The sequence below is a fragment of the Trichosurus vulpecula genome, chromosome 7 (assembly GCF_011100635.1).
Source record: "Trichosurus vulpecula isolate mTriVul1 chromosome 7, mTriVul1.pri, whole genome shotgun sequence".
NCBI classification, from domain to species: domain Eukaryota; kingdom Metazoa; phylum Chordata; class Mammalia; order Diprotodontia; family Phalangeridae; genus Trichosurus; species Trichosurus vulpecula.
This window is the reverse complement of record NC_050579.1, coordinates 148,299,896-148,315,872: the sequence shown is the minus strand read 5'-3', so window position 1 is coordinate 148,315,872 and position 15,977 is coordinate 148,299,896. Positions and strand designations below refer to the sequence as shown.

Genomic DNA, 15,977 nt, shown 5'->3' with positions numbered 1-15,977 from the left:
GGTTCAGTGTCACAGGTTAAAACCCTGTGGCGGAGCAATGGAAGAACAGGTATCAGTCAGCTTTGGCAGAGAGAGTTTCCTTACCAAGAGTTCCATCCGCTTAGGGAATCTCAGACCTGTTCCAAAAAACCATCATTATCATCATCATCACCACTTCTATTTCCTCTCCCTTATGTCTTCTTCACAGGGGAAAAAAAGAAAAGTCATTTTGAGGTTATCCCTCGGTCATCATATCACATAAAAGTTTGTGCAAGACTTTCTAGTGTTATATTTTAATAAAACAAATACCAAAGGATATCTGTTAAAAACAATGTGCTTTACTTCCCTACACCACCACATAATCAAGAAATGTGTACTCTCTAATGTAATTACATGAAGGAAAGAAGTGACTCCATCTGGACATTCCGAGAATTCCAAGGCCTAACATTTCACTGAGTGTCTGCGGAACAAACAAGTAGTCATAGAGTAGCAAAGAGCTGCCAGCATCTTTCCTTGGGAGAAAATTAGGCACATAGATGACATCTCGTCTGCAATCTTTCAGCTCTTTATTCCATTTATACTTTGTTGGCCCATAGATCTCTTAGATAAGTACTGTATCTAATTTTTTCACTATTCAGCTCTTTCTCTGGAGGATGTTTTTAAATGTTTTTAGATTTCTCCCTATTCTGTTCATGATCTCTTGTCTTGAGGGAAATGACAAAAGTCAGGGAAAGCATGAGAGAGACAATCTTGTCTAGTAGCCCACAGTTTGTATGTGGAGGCAGAGTAAATTTAGATACCTTAAGTATCCTTTAGTTACAGATCTGGCCTGTTTGCTGGTTCTTGGGTAGCTCTCCCCAACCCCATATCTATTTGGCCCATTTTGCATTTGTACAGGTTTCCTTGGGAATATCAAGATATAATTCATGTCTAGCGCTTCACAGATGTAGGTAAAATAGCTTACTAATGTTGTAAGAGACGGCCTGAGAAGGACCAAACAAAGATTATGTCCTTTCAAATGGCAGGATTCTTCAAATGCCCCTATTCCCAGTTGACACTGTACAAATTGCACTAAGCCCTACCTAGTATGCTATAAAACTTCTTCAGTGACTCCGCAGTAGCATGAAGGAAATTGACTGGTTTAACCATCTACACTGAAAAATAAGTGGATGAAAAATATATCATATACGATATGTGGCTAGATGGATCAATTGCCTATTTAGACTATCAATATGTGTGTTTGCAACTCTTTGAGGCTTTAAATCCCATAGCAGTAGCTGATCTACATTGGTACAGGGAGTTCCTGTCGTGGAGTTATCTACACCAAAGGAAATTAAAGAGACAGGCAAAAATATATACAATAACATGATACATATGTATTATATATCTTGGACAAGTATAGTAGATGAGTCAACTATTTGTGGCTGCAAAAAATGGTTGCTAATGTGGTATGACTTGAGAGCCACAAGAAAGGCATCTCAGCCTCGAAAATCCCTCCACGACATGCCTTAGTTTCTATCATTAGTGATTCATTCTTTTGGATTAAAGCCTTATGCTTCCAGGAGTCCATTGTATAAAATATGAATATCTTCGGGCTGGTTTTGGCCCTTAGCACCTTGCCTATGACAAAATGGAACAAAGGACAGCTAAATTCTGAGACGTATGTAAGGGGAGGGGAGCTGGGGGGAAAAGGTAGGTACAGAGAACAAAGGGGAACCCAAGGAGGCCATAACTGTAGGGGAGTGAGTACTATATTGAAGGCCTTTGGGTATCAGGGGATAACATGAAGGTAATGGAGTTCCATGGAGATACGGCAGGAAGAGTGGGGAAAAAGGGAGGCAAGAAAGTGCCACTTAGACTTTACTTGTATTTCACAACTTTGCAGAGAGCAGAATAGTTAAATACTCCACAAGTCCTAATGCCTTTGGCATATTTTTCCACTTTTAATCTATTTCATTGGTGGTTGCTGTTTCTATCAGCTTCTCAATTCCCCCTCCTCCTTCCAAGGGCCTCTCAACTATCAGCAATTAATTGAATAATTGGACATGAGCTGGCAGGGACCTTAGAGAACTCTAAGTCCAAGCTCTTTATGTAACTGAAGAAGAAATTCAGTCAATCAAAGGTAGCTAATGTTTGCCTATTGTATGCAAGGTACTGAGCTAGTTGCTAGGGTTACCAAGACAAAAATGAAACTGGACCTGTCTTCTAGGAGCTTACATCTTCCTGGCGGGATTCAGCATGTACACATATAAATAAATGAGGGTGTAATGGATAGAGCTCTGGACTTGGAGTCAAGAAGACCTAAGTTCAAATGCAGTCTCAGATACTGCCTTGCTGTGTGGTCCTGGGCAAGTCACTTACCCTCAACCGTAAAATAGGGATAATTATAGCACCTACCTTCCAGGATTGTTGTGAGGATTAAACCAGAGAACATACAGGAATAATGCTTTGCAAGCCTTAAAGCACTATATAAACACCAGCTATTAATTAATATCAATATTAATTATTATTAGCTAGCTATTAGTTAATGCTTCTTCTTTTCCCTCTTCTTTCTCCTCTCTTCTTTCCCTACCCAAGCCCCTCTTCCTCTCTTCCTCCTCCTCCTTCTCCTTCTCTCTCTCCTTCCCCTTCTCCTCCTCCTCCTTCTTCTTCTTCTCCTCCTCTTCCTCCTCCTCTTCTTCTTCTTCCTCCTCCTCCTCCTCTTCCTCCTCCTTCTTCTTCCAAAGTAATTTCAGAAGGGAAGAAACACTAGTGACAAAGAGGATTTGATTTGAAAATGCCCCCTGCCCTCCACAGGAGGTAGCACTGAAGCAGATCTTTGAAGGAAGCTAAGAACTCTAAGAAGTGGATATGAGAAAGGAGCCAGACTCAGAAAGATGAAATGACTTGCATATGGCCACATAGCTGATTATGATTGAGCTGGGACCTGTGTCTTCTGACTCCAGTCTACAATACCACGTTGTCTTAACCACACCTGTGCTATTAGTTCTAACACCTAGAGCAGAAACACACACTGGGGTCACCTAGTCACTTTTGCTTCCTGGTGTGCTCTGGTGTATAAGAGTCCTTGGATCCCCCCATCCCAGCCTGGTCTAACATCCCTGTCAATCTCTTTCTAGGGTTCTTAACCTATTTAGAAAGCTTATGGATGAACTCAAGTTGTTTTGTTTCCTTTGGCCTCTATCTCAGCAGGAAAATGATACTGGATGAAGAAGAACATTTTGACAGTGATAATATATTCTAGTATTCGCAAAGAACCTTGAGAACTTAGTATCAATGATGATATAAATGACAATACTTATTAATATTTCAATGTAGCGCTTCAAATTTAAGTTTTTGTTGATATCCTTTGTCTTTCCATCACCTTACCTTCCCAGTATATACCCTGATGCTACCCCAAAGCTAGCCTTATAATAAAGAAAAAAAGAGAAGAAAAAATAATTCAATAAAACTATCAAACGCATTAACCAAATCCAATATTATATGTAGTGATCCACATTCATAATCACCACATACCTGTGGGGGGAGGGTAAATTTTCATATTTCTCCTGTGGGGCCAAGCTTGGCCCTTATTATATTTAATTGTTATTGTTTTTTCCAAACAAATTGTTGCAATCTGTGTATATAATAAATTCTATTTTTTCTTACTTTGCATCAGTTTTCAAGTCTCCCTGTGCTTTTCTATATTCTTCATAGTCATGATTCCTACAGTGGAATAATATTCCATACATCCCTATACAACTTAAGTCGCTACCTAGTTGACAGATATGATTTTTCAAAGCATTTTAAATTCCAATCTCTTCTCACTCCACATCCAATATTCTTTCCCTTTTATTGAAAATATGAGCTTATTATTATTAATGAAAAGCAATTTGTGTGTGTTTGTGTGTATATACATTCCTACATCTTCTTCTATACTTCTATTATTGAACTAGGCAACTGAACTAAGCTTCAGAAGATTATTGTCTAAACTGATCTGTGTTTTGCATTATGGTCTTATGGTAACTTTCCAAATTCTTTTCAGATTTCTGGAGCCCAGAGGCATGTAGATGGAAACTATGCAAAAAAAAAAAAAAGGTTTCCAATGTTTTCACCCGGGTAAAAGTTGAAGACTTAAAACAGTTCAAAAATAACTAAACCAAATGGAGAGTGTTTTCTGGATCTGATCAAGTTTAAAAAACAAAACAAAACACCATAGAAATGAATTCAGGCTGAGCTAAAAAAAAAAAATTGTGCTGAAGAGCAGTTTCCAAATACTTTCTTTACTAAATGACCTATGAGTTCAAAACCAGTAGATAGTACCTTTCTGTAACTACTAATGATACAGTAATGCTCTGTTTCCTGATTATACTGAAGTAAGAGACAACTTTGCCTTAGACATATAATGACACAGTTGGGAGAAAACCCTTAGAAGTTATTTAGAGGCTCAGTGGATAAATCACTGGGCCTGGAGTCAGGAAAACTCATTTTCCTGAGTTCAAATTTAGCCTCAAACACTTACTAACTGTACGACCCTGGGCAATGCACTTAACCCTGTTTGCCTCAGTTTCCTCATCTGTAAAAATGAGCTGGAGAAGGAAATGGCAAAACCACTCCAGTATCTTTGCCAAGAAAACCCCAGATGGGGTCATGAAGAGTCAAACACAACTGAACAGCAACAAACTCCCCCCATCTCATTTTACAGGGGAAAAATTGGAGAACAGAGGGTCTAGGGTTGGTGGGGCACTAATGATGGACCCCTAAAAGGCAAAGAGCCATCTTTGGACCCTGGACCCCAAACCCCCTGAACCTAGATCTCTGGTGAATACCTGAGGCCCATCCCAATCAATAATTCTTTTAACTGCCCTTTCTGAGGGGCTCTCCCAACACTAACTCCCTCAATTGTCTGCACCTGGCCCACCCCAGGCTACTTGAAACTCCTTAATCCCATCCAGATCTCCCAGCAGTCCTTCTGTACAACGATGTCCATCTTTCCTCCATTAGATTGCTCAGAGTCTTAAAATCTGGCCCACCTGCATTGGCCTCACAAATAGCACAGACTCACCAGGAGTCTTGCCCACCTCAGTTGGTGTTTTAATAAACTACTTGAGGCTTGAGTGGTTGAATTCTTTTGAGGCAGCTATTGTGCCTTCTGTCCTTGCATTTTGGGATTCTCAAGACCCCTAAGACCACAACAGGGTCACAGATAGTACTAAGTGATAGATTAGGGTTGTTGGCTATTGTTGTTGTTGAGTCATTTTTCAGTCACGTCCAACTCTTCCAGACCCCATTTGGTGTTTTCTTGGCAAAGTTACTGGAGTGGTTTGCCATTTTCTTCTCCAGCTTATTTTACAGATAAGGAAACTGAGGCAAACAGGGTTAAGTGCCTTGCCCAGGGTCATACAGTTATTAAGTATGTGGGGCCTGATTTGAACTCAGGAAGATGAGTTTTCCTGACTCCAGGCCTGGTGCTCTATCTATGCACCACCTAGCTATCTCAATAGAGCAGAAACTTGCACTCAAATCTTTGGACTCAAGTCCAATATACGATATTGATTTTTTCCTTTACAAGAGAGATGGGAATATTATTTTAGAAGCACACACTTTTAAATCATTGCTTATGAAATAAGTGTGATCACTGCAGAAGATGATGGTGGTCACAGGGAAAGAAGAATCTCGCTTAGATTCTTAGTTTACAGTCTCTCTGGTCTCCAGTCCATCTTCCCGACAGTTCCTAAAACAAAGCCTTCCTCAGCCACAAGTCTGTCTATGTCACTTCCCTGCTTAAGAATCTTCTGTGACTCCCCATTGCTTCCAGAATAAAATACAACCACCCAGCTTGGCCTTTAAAGACCTTTTCCATCTGACTGTACTTCACTTTTCTCAGTTCATTTCACATTACTCCCCTCCATTGCGCTCACTGCATGTTCCATTCAAACTTGCTGTTTCCAGAACAGAGCATTCCATTTCCTACTACCTCTATATATTAGCACAGATTGTGGCCTAGGCCTGAAATCCCCTTCCTCCTCTCCCTTACTTTTTAGGATCCTTGACTTCTTGGAAGGGTCAACTTATTTGTCATATCCTACAGGAAGCCTTTCCTGACACCCTTCCCTCCCCTTTCCCAGTTGTTACTGTTTTCTTCTTCCTCAAATAATCACACACGTATACACATGTATATGTATATATGTATGCACACATATATGTATATGTTGTGTATATACACACGGGTATGCATGTGTGTGCATATGTGGTTACATATACAAATATAACGTGCATGTATGTATACATATGTTTCCCCTCCTGCTTACATATTATCATTCTTTCCTAGAAAAATGTAAGCTCCTTTAGGTTAGACTTTTTATTCATGTTTTATTCATGGCTCCCAGAGCCTAACACAGTGACACACACATTGTTGTTCAGTCATTTCAGCCATAATTCACTCTTCATGACCCCATTTGGGGTTTTCTTAACAAAGATTCTTTTTAAATCCTATTTTATTTTTTCCAATTATATATTAAGACAATTTTTAGCATTCATTTTTATAAAATTTTGAGTTCCAAATTGAAATATTGGAGTGGTTTGCCATTTTCTTCTCCAGTTCATTTTACATATGAAGGAATGGAGGCAAAAAAGATTAAGTGACTTGCCCAGGGTCACAAAGCTAGCAAGAGTCTGAGGGTGGATTCAAACTTAGGTCTTCCTAACTCTAGGCCTGGCTCTCTATCCACTATGCCGCTCCATCATGCTAGAATTCAGCTAAATACTGTGAAGATCTAGTTTAAAGAATTCCTAAAAGGACAGGTTAGTTCTGGACTATCTCAGAGGGATTGTGACTTTAGGGAAACCCTGGAGAGGCCTTGGATGTCCTGAAATAGAGTTAAATTTTTGGATCAATGAAGATCTGAATGAGCTTTCCAGGAATCATGACCCCAGGTTTTTGAGAATCATTCTGAAATAACTCTGGGCCCTCAGGCCTACCTGGATAAAGCCCCTTCAGGATTAGAGGCAGTGAGGCAAAGTTCTCTAGGGTGTTTACTCATTCTCTGGCCTTCACGTCACTGTGGGACTCTGCTCGTAAATAGTTCTGCTAATGAAATGCCTCGGGAGCTATTGAGGTCTCCAAACTGCCAAGTATGATTTCTATTTTGTGAATAGATTTCTCACTCTCTCCATCAAAATTGAAACAGCTCTGCAGAAAGAAAACAAGACATTCCTGTGACAAAAGAAAGAGCAGCTCACAGCCCTGAGTAAATGAAAAGATGGATGAAAAAAGCATTTATTCAATGCTTACTATTGGCAAAGCACTCTTCTAAGTACTGAGGATACAAGGAGGAAAAGGAGCTAGTTCCTGTTCCCCATGAGTTGACATTCTAATAGTACGAGGCAATACATATACAAAAATTCACAAACGGGTCCCAACCTATCATATTTCCTCTTTGGACATTGCTTCATGTACTATGAGATCCAGCCAAACTGGCCTTCTCTCTGTTCCTCGCTCACAACACTCCATCTCCCATTTTCATGTCTTTGCCCTGGCTGTCCTCTCTGCCTGGAATATACTCGCTCCTTACTTCTACCTCACAGAGTTCCTTTTTTCCTTTAAGATGCATCTTGAGCACCATTTTGTGTGTGTGTGTGTGGGGGTAGATAGATAGATATAGATACAGATATATAATAGACACATCCATGCGTATATACACATATGTATATTTGTGTATATATGTTTACTTTAAATTTATGTTGTATAGATTTTTTTATCTGTACTTGTTATTTCTCAACCAGAATATAGTTATCCCTTCCACATTGTGACTTTCCCTGTCACAGCTTTCTATATGTCATGGGTCAGCATAAGAAATTAAATGGGAGTTTGGGGGAAGTTTTAGGGAAGCTGTAGACCGTACACAAAGGCCAGCAGATGACAGAAAAAGTTTAGAAATTCAAAAATGCATAAAGTATATGTACAGTATTAGATAATACCAACACATTTTATCTTTTAATACCATAATCATTCAGACTTCTTCTCTGGTGTGAAGGGAGGGCCCAAAAATTTTATGTGGATTTTTCAGATCACTGGGGCACCCTAACCCCCATGATGTGGAAGGGATAACTGTATAAACTCATTACAAGTAGGGATTATTTTATTCTTTGTTTCTGTATCAGCAACAACTAGAAAAGTGCCTGGCATTATAATAGGCAATTAACAAATATTTGTTGATTGATTATTGTAAATCTGATAGGAAGGCCTATTAGTCCTTAGCGCACAGTGGCAAGGCAGATGTCAATGTATCTTGTTTAATATCATTCCATTGATAAAGCCATATCTGCTAAACCATTTGACAGTACTAAGGTCTTTGGTGATGAGAAATTTCTTTTCTGGTGTTTTAGTGGCTGCTAAGGAGGCAGGGGCTATTTCAATGTGCCCAGGTATCTGGAATTCTGATGAGGACTCTGAGGAGCATCACCTTGTAAAAGTACTAAAATGATAGATGTTCCTAAAGAAAATACATCTGCCAGGTAAAGTACAAAAAAAAAGTAAGACAACTGTGTTCAAGGCCCTGCTCTACCACTTATCAGCTGTGTGATATAGAATAAATCATTTAACCTCTCTGGAACCCAGTTCTATCTGTTAAAAAAAAAGCGTTGGATTAAATGCCCACTGAATTTCTGCAGTGCTTAGAAAAGCAATAGGGATCAGATAACCATTCTAGTTCCTAGGAATGCTGGAATTAGACCCACAGTGTTAACTCAGAGTGATTTTAGAGTACTGTTGAACCTTTGGGTGGGGGGGGGGGTGCCTTTTCTGGTTGAAATTGTACAGGCAAGATACAGGATTCCATTGGGTGTCCCAGAGCTGTCTCAGGCATCAAACTGCTTACTTCAAGTTAAGCCTCTCCTTTTATCTCAGTCCCTTATCTTGGAATGGGGTCTGTTGTTGTTTGTCCTTCATTCTTAAAGAAGACCATGATGTCAGAGCAGTGATGCCATGATATACAAATGAATTGGATTTAGGTGAGGGAAGGCTGTGCGAAGTCACCAGCCTCACTTCCTCCTCCAGAGACATCTGGGTCCTGTGGCAAAATATAGATCTAGATGACTGGAGATGGGCCTGGATGACATGGGAGACCTTGGCCTTTATAAGCTAAGGTCTTCCCTAGGTCTCAGTTTGACTGAAGCAATGCCCATTCAGCGATTAAGGCTAGGTAAGAAATGAGGCAAAGAATGGCCTCTTTAACCTAGTCAAAAAAAAGGGAAAAAAAATCGATCTGGGAGGGGAAGACCCTCAGGGTTCCTGACCAAAACAGAAACAATTGCTATTTACATTCACTCTGAGTCATTGTTGGCCCATCAATGAGAGCCAGAGTGATCTGGCTTTAAGATATGGTTCTAAAGAAAGAAATCTAGCCCATAAACCCCAAGATATCTTGTGAGGTTTCAGCTATTAAAATTTACATTCCTTTGGGCAGAGCACCTGCAAGTAAGGATATTATACCCTATATGAACAGAGGAAGAAAGAGAGGAGAGAAGAAAGGAAAGGACAGGACAGGACAGGATAGGAGAGGAGAAGAAAGGAGAGGAGAGGAGAAGAAAGGAGAGGAGAGGAGAGGAAGAGAAGGAAGGAAGGAGAGGAGAAAAGAGGAAGAGAAGGAAGGAAGGAAGGAAGGAAGGAAGGAAGGAAGGAAGGAAGGAAGGAAGGAAGGAAGGAAGGAAGGAGGAAGGAAGGAGGGAGGGAGAGAGGGAGGAAGGAAAGAAGGAAGGAAGAAAGGAAGAAAGGAGAGAGCAAGGGAGGAAGGAAGGAAGGAAGGAAGGATGGATCTGTGTTGTCCAACTGGAACTGGCCAGTTAGATTCTCAGGGGGGCAGCTCATGCTACTCACAGGGTCTATTGTGCTTCTCCATAGGGAGGTAGTTACTCCCAGCTTAGAGTCTTTTCAAAGGCAAATGACATAAAAATGGTGAAAGAAATGCTGAATCTTCAATGGCTATAGTTTTTCTTTCCCACAATACCTTGCAAGGAGCTGTTTCACCTAGATATATTGTCAGCTAGAGGTGGTGCAACTCCAAGCCTCCAGTACAACTTTATATCAGTGGAACCAAGTAGAATGATGATGTTCAGTGGGGGCAGAACAGAATAGTGGATTATACATTTGAGACACTTATTGAGTACTGAATTTTAAGTTACATTCCTAAGTCCACTGAAGTCCTACTCTGATAACCTGTGATGGCATAGAAATACTGATTTATTGAAAGCTGTGTCAGAAGAACACAAATATTTCTAGTCCTACCCTGATGGAAAGATGAACCGTATGTGTCCTATCCTTTAAGCTCAGAGGCTAATGACCAGATGATTGATTACCAGATGCTCTTTCTTTGTGTGTGGGAGAAGAGATCATGGAAACGCGTAGAAACAATTCACTAAAGTATAGATGAGTTGTAGTCTTTAATGGTGGACTAATCGTTGAAAACTGCATGTATCCCAGGAATGTATTTATTTGTACAAACCCTTTTTAATTTGATGTAATCAAAATTATCCATTTTGCATCTATCTCTTCTTTATTCATATCCCTTTTTAAAAAATAAATTTTATAAGGAGTAGCTCTCTGAGAGGAGCAGGACTGAGAAATATATTAGGAAATACAGGAGATATAAAAAACAAAATATATCAATAAAATTTATTTTTAAGAAGTCAACTAGAGTCCTATGTATACCAACATTATTTATGGCAATGCTCTTTGTAAGTGAGAACTATCATCTCTTCCCTACTCTCTTTTTCCTCCAAGTAAAAGACAATAATCTATCTGCCTCTTATAAGAGGTGTGTTGTAGCTATGCAGATGAAAAAAGGTAGGCATATTCTATTTAAGACAGTTTAAACAGCTTGTAGGAACATGTAATCCTAGAGGAGAGCTAGAGAAGCCAGACTGGTTGCCTCCGCCACCACTAAGTACTGCAGGCCACACTACTGCCTTCTTTGAGGAATCATCCAACTGACTGAACTCTCAAGCCAGGTAGCTATCCTTGTATACAAGTGGAAACAATTCTCCTTTCTCTCCTCCAGCTCTTTACCTTAAATAGAAACTGTCCATTCCAGGTTATGTTTATATAATCCCCTTCTTACTTTCCCCAGAGCCATCTCCAGCACTGACTGTTTTTAGGGATCAATAAAAAAAGAAAAAGAAAAAGAAAAAAATAGTAATAAAAGGAATTCCCATCCCCCTCAAATAAACAAAAGCCATCCCCTCCTGACACAAATACTTGCCCTGATGTTGAACCTCAATAGAAGACCTCACATGGTTTAATCACATACCACCCTCAATGGACCTCTCTTCCACTACTTATATTCTTCCTTGAATGAATCCTCAGTGGTTACTATGCTTCCATTCCTTCATTCTTATCCCATCCAAGTGATTTTGAACCCTAAGCTCCTGATGTTCAAATCCTGCTCCTTGTGTCCAACCAGATGCTCCCTCACCCCTACCTCACCAATGTCCCACTCCAAATTTGCCTGCCCCTTCTACTATGCCCTCTGGAATACCTATTCCATAATTTAAATAATTCTTTTTATCTTAAAACTCTTTCTTTCTCACTCCTTCCATCCTTTGGCCTTCAGTGAGACCTAGCTTCCTCCTGATCACTGCTTCCTTTGACAATCCAATACTGACTATGCCTCTTCTGATTCATTAGTCATGGTGGAACATTTCTTTGCTCCCCACTGCTACTTCTACAGAACCTCTCTACCACCTCTGTTACGGGCCGAGTTAGAGCCGAGCCCTGCCCTCCTCCGACCTCCACGCCCAGGGTCCTGCTGAGATAAACTCAGGGCTCTGAGATTTGGGTGGAGCCAGGAGGAAGGGTCTCGCCTTTGTTGCCTCCCTAGCAATTCCAGGTCTTTGCCCGGACCTGCTTGAGCACATGGAACTTCCGGCTCTCTGTCTGGGCTTGCCAGAGCACATGGAACGTCTGGTTCTTTGCCTGGGCTGCCGGCCCGCAGGGAGCTTCAGGTTAGCTCGGGAAGAGAAGGAGAGGAGAGTAGGCAGAGTCGGGTTGGTCCTAGTACCCAGGTGTCTTGATTTTACCTGTCCTTTCACCCACATAACCAAAGAATGTACCTACGTCACCAAAGATATAAAAATGCTGCTTGCTGAAATAATAAACGGAGTCATTCACCACCTTTCAGCTCCCACCCCATACATTGTCCTCGAGATCAGGCCCTTTGCTAGGCAAAGGCCAGGGTCTTGGGGGGATCCCCGAGTTGGTTGCGAGGCTGGAGGCCCGCAACACACCTCCACTAAATACCCTCTCCTTTGAGGTTCATGCTAGCCAAATTTATCATCCAATCCAGATCCTGCTGGCTTTCATCTCTCAAGCTCCAGGACATTCTCCTTCCTTCCTCAATGAGTTCAAGCCCAGCTTGCAGTCTTTCTTTCTTCCCCAACTCCTGCTCTTATACCAGGGAACTCCAACATACATCTAGATGCACTTCAAATATTCTAACTCCCCTCTTCCTCAATCTATTCAGTTCCCATGACCTCCTTCTGCACTTCACCTCAGCTATAAGCAGTGATGGTTCTTCATCTTCATTTCTTATAATGCAATAATATTCTGTGACATTCATGTATCATGATACATGGAATGAGTCCTCATTTGAGGAATCATTCAATGAATCACAATACATGAATTTCCAGTTTTTTATACCTACAAAGAGCATTGCCATAAATGATGTTGGTATACATAGGATTCTAGTTGACTTCTTAAAAATAAATTTTATTGATATATTTTGTTTTTATATCTCCTGTATTTCCTAATATATTTCTCAGTCCTGCTCCTCTCAGAGAGCTACTCCTTATAAAATTTATTTTTTAAAAAGGAATATGAATAAAGAAGAGACAGATGCAAAATGGATAATTTTGATTACATCAAATTAAAAAGGGTTTGTACACATAAAAACAATATAGACAAGATTAGAAGGAAAGTGGAACATTGCGAGAGGATTTTATAAGTAGTTTCTCAAATAAAGGTCTCATATCTCAAATATATAGAGAATTTTGTCAACATTATAAGAATATGAATTATTCCTCAATTGATAAATGGTCAAAGACTATAAATAGGCAGTTTTGGGGTAAAGGAATCAAAGCTATATATAGCCACATTAAAAGCACTCTAAATCATTGATTAGAGAAATGAAAATCAAAATAACATTGAGATATCATCTCACACCTATCAGATTGACTAAAATGATAGAAGGGGAAAATGACAAATATTGGAGGGGATGTGGAAAAATTGAGACATTAATACACTGTTGGTGGAACTGTGAATTGATCCAGTCTTTTTGGAGAGCCATCAGAATTATGCCAAAGAATTACAAAACTGCATATATCCTCTGATACCACTATTAGGTCTATTTTCCAAAGTCATCAGGGAAAAGGAAAAAAGAACCTACATGTTCTAAAATATTTATAGCAGCTCTCTTTGTAGTGGCAAAGAACTGGAAATTGAGGAGACTGGGGAAACGGCTGAACAATCTGTGGTATATGATTGTCATGGAATACTACTGTGCTGTAAGAAATGATGAACAGGCTGATTTTAGAAAAATCATGGAAAGACTTGGACGAAATAATGAAAAGTGAAATGAGCCGAACCAAGAGAACACTGTATACGGTAACAGCAATATTATTCAAAGAATAACAAGAAATGACTAAGCTATTCTGAATATTACAAATATTCAAATCAACTACAAAGGACTTATGAAAGAAGATGCTATCCACCTCCAGAGAAAGAACTGATAAACAGAAGTGTGCTTAGTATGGTTTTACATGTAATACACACACACACATATACGGTATGTCTATGTGTGTATCTGTGTCAAATGGTAGCTTTCTCTAGGGTGGGGTGGGGGTGGAAGAGGAAGCTTAGAACTTAAAATATAACAAAAAAATTAAATTTAAAAAAAATTTTAAAGAGATGAACCTGTTAAGCAAAACTAACTATAACTAGCATCAAAAAAAACCCTGATCTTTCCATGCATGGTTCCATACCCATAATCTCCCTACTTCTGCAAAGAATAGAGGGAGGTGACATCTCATATCTCTCTTTGGGGCCAAGCCTAGTCATTATAGTTTCACAGCTTTGTTTCAGTTCTTCTGTTCTGTTTTTTTCCATTTACATTGTTGTAGTGGTTGCATTTATTATTTTCATGGTTCTGCTTTGAGGCCAGCTAGGTGGTGCCTTAGCTGGAGTGTTGGATCTAGTCAGGAAGACCCGAGTTCAAATGTGACCTCAGATATTCCCTAATAGTATGGTTTGGGGCAAGTCACTTAACCTGTTTCCCCATCTGTAAAAGGGGCATGACAATAACACCTACCTCCCAGGGTTCAAATTAGATAACATTTGTAAAAGGTATTTAGTACAGTGCATGGCACATAGTACATGCTACGTAAGTGCCAGTTATTCTTATTACCAGTTCATTTGTCTTTCCTTGCTTCCCCATATTCATCATACTCATAATTTCTTACAGCATAGTAACATTCCGTTATATTCATGTAGCACGATCTGTTTATCCATTCCTCAGTCAATGGTCGATTTTATTTCCAGTTCTTTACTACTACAAATAGTGCTGCCATAAATAGCTTGTTTGTCAACCCTGGTTGACTTTGGTGCAAACTTCTCTACTGTAAATAATAATAGATCACATTTATTTTATACTTTAAGCTTTACAAAGTTTTTTTTCTCCTACAAAACAACTCTGTGAGGTAAGCAGTGCATCTATGCAAGTATTACTGTTGCTATTTTATAGATGAGAGTACTGAAACTCAAAGAAATTAAGTGACTTGCTCAGGGTCACACAACTAGCAATGACCAGAACAAGGACGTAAATCCTGCCTTTGAGTCTTTCCATTATGTCGTACTGCCTTGAAAAATAGCCCATTGAGTCTGCCTCTTCCAACTGTTCTTCAGTCAAAAAGCATTTATTAAGCTTATGTTATGTGTCAGGCACTGTGCTAGGTGCTGAGTATAAAATACCACCCGCCCCCCAAAAAAGAAATTATATCCTCAAGGAACTTGAATTCCAATTGGAGAGTCTGCGTGTAAATAACTAAATTCATACAAGATATGCAGAGTTTAAATGGAAGGCAAGCTCAGAGAGGAAGACACTATACGCTCAGGGAATTGCAAAAGCCTTCCCAGGAGGTGAGACATGAGTTGAGTCTTGAAGGAAACCAGAGAAACTAAGAGGTAGAGATGACAGAGCAGAGGATTCCAGGGGTTTGGGACAGCCAGGCAAAGGCAAGAGAGATAGTAGAGGGAGTGTTGTGTTTGAGAACTGCAAGTAGGCCAGTGGAGCTGGATCATAGAGTGTGTGAGGGGGAGTAAAGTGTGAAAAAGACTGGAAAGTCAGAAAGAGACCAGATCCTTTGCCACCACAAAAAGAGCTGCTATAAATATTTTTGTACATGTGGGTCCTTTTCCCATTTTTAGGATCTCTTTGGGATACAGCCCTAGAAGTGATATTGCTGGGTGAAAGGATATGCACATTTTTATAACCCTTTGGGTTCCAAACTATTCTCCAGAATGACTGGATCAGTTCACAACTCCACCAACAAAGTAACGGTGTTCCAGTTTTCCCACATCCTTTCCAGCATTTATCATTTTCCTGTTTTCTCATGTTAGCCAATGTTACAGGAGAGATGGGGTATCTAAGAGCTGTTTTGATTTGCACTTCTCTAATCAATAGTGATTTAGAGCATTTTTTCATATGACTATAGATATCTTTAATTTCTTCCTCTGAAAACTGCCTGTTCATATCCTTTGATCATTTATCAATTGGGGAATGACTTGTATTCCTATAAATTTGACTCAGTTCCTTGTATATTTTAGAGATGAAGCCTTTGTCAGAGACACTAGTTGTAAAAATTCTTTCCCAATTTTCTTCTTCCCTCCTAATCTTTGTTGCATTGGCTTTGTACAAAAATTTTTCAGTTTAATATAATCAAATTATCCATTTTGCATTTTGTAACACTCT

General features: G+C 39.7%; 1 protein-coding gene across 2 annotated transcripts in view; it reads right to left on the bottom strand.

The window, feature by feature from the left end:
- The window catches only part of TRAPPC3L (trafficking protein particle complex 3 like), a 67,905-nt gene that overhangs the window by 16,732 nt on the left and 35,196 nt on the right, over positions 1-15,977 (bottom strand). The window lies entirely within an intron of this gene.